At 25.4% G+C, this 1400-nt stretch overlaps 1 long non-coding RNA gene across 1 annotated transcript in view; it reads left to right on the plus strand.

Moving 5' to 3' along the window:
• Positions 1–584: 584 nt before the first annotated feature.
• Positions 585–1400, plus strand: part of LOC136795422 (uncharacterized) — a 1637-nt gene continuing 821 nt past the window's right edge. Inside the window, exon 1 of the long non-coding RNA XR_010843007.1 lies at positions 585–679. This is a non-coding gene — a long non-coding RNA (uncharacterized lncRNA). The remainder of the gene's footprint in view (positions 680–1400) is intronic.

Raw genomic sequence — 1400 nt, forward strand, 5'->3', positions numbered from 1 at the left:
TTACTGTAGTTATTATCTTATGGTTGTTATCTTGTTTTGTTTTTAGCCCTGAAGAAGGCTAGAAACTCTAGCCGAAACGTCGGCACATTAAAACAAGTTAATCATACTTATTTGTGTTTCATTGACCGCACCCCCAACCATCTTCTTCTCATTTATCATCCACGGTCAACTATCTCTCATAATTATTATTTAAATAGGTTTTCAATGATCACCGAATGTAATATTTTATTTTACACATAAGGTGGAATATAAAAATGAGTAGTATAATTAAATAGATAGTACAGGAGGTACCCCCTCTCCACTGCCTAGTTGAAAATGTAAATAACAAGAAATAAAAAATAGCCTAAAAGACGGAAAATAAGAGAAATAAAAAAAGAAATATTTCTCTAGGTTTAATTTGTTTTGTTTCTTGTTTATTTATACTTTTCATTGTGCCCCTTATTTTTATTTTCTTTAATTTACTTTTTTATATAAATTTTCCAATATTTTACATTATCATTTATATAATCATTTTTAGCTGTACCCTAGTTTATTTTATTTTATGTTATCTTATTCTTCTACTCTGAAACATTATATTAGTTGTTTATATTTTTTTTAGCCCTGATGAATATCGAATATATATGAGGGAAGAATATTGAACGTTTTAAAATAAAAATTTGAGAAAACTGAACTCATCTGAGTGAGCCAATTATTTTGTATATAAATCGTATTTATTAAAAAAAAACACGAATTATTCAAAATTAGCTACGTATTTTTTTTTTTTTTATGTAAGAAAATGAATATATAAAGATAAAAAAATAAATGCTTTTGAACATATAGTGTCTTCTCGAATATGTTATATATTTGAGAATCTTATTTATCTCCAATGGAAAAAATTTTATAGAGGAGTAGGAATGTTCTAAAATAAACGAACAAAATAAACTATAAGACAATGGTGGTGAGTAGGTTGGTTGATTTACTATATATCACAATCTAACAAGAGGAGATCATAATACAAAAAGAAGGCAATGCTTAATAATAATAAGACCCCGGTCCTATATCACTTTTGAAATATTTGTTTAAAATGGTAAGAGCAGACTTCAAGATAATTTAATTGAGTAATATTTAAAAAGTGCCTCAAATTGAAAAAAAAGTGTAAAAGAAACCATTCTTCCCATTCGTATAAAACATTAGAAAAGATAATAATAATTCTAACTTTTTTAATTTTTTGAGCCGGAGGCGTGAGCTAAAAAATTTTGAAATTAAACAAAATCTGCTGCTAAATGTATATTTTGTTTTGTCCACATTTATTACATGAAGTAGTTTCTTCTAGTTTATGTAATATAAATTTTCCAATATTTGACAACATTTTTAGCTGTACCTTAGTTTATATTTATTATTATTTTTTTAAAATTTATTTA

This window comes from Halyomorpha halys, unplaced genomic scaffold (genome assembly GCF_000696795.3).
Source record: "Halyomorpha halys isolate HHAL.00 unplaced genomic scaffold, Hhal_1.1 Scaffold399.1, whole genome shotgun sequence".
In the NCBI taxonomy this organism is placed as follows: Eukaryota; Metazoa; Arthropoda; class Insecta; order Hemiptera; family Pentatomidae; genus Halyomorpha; species Halyomorpha halys.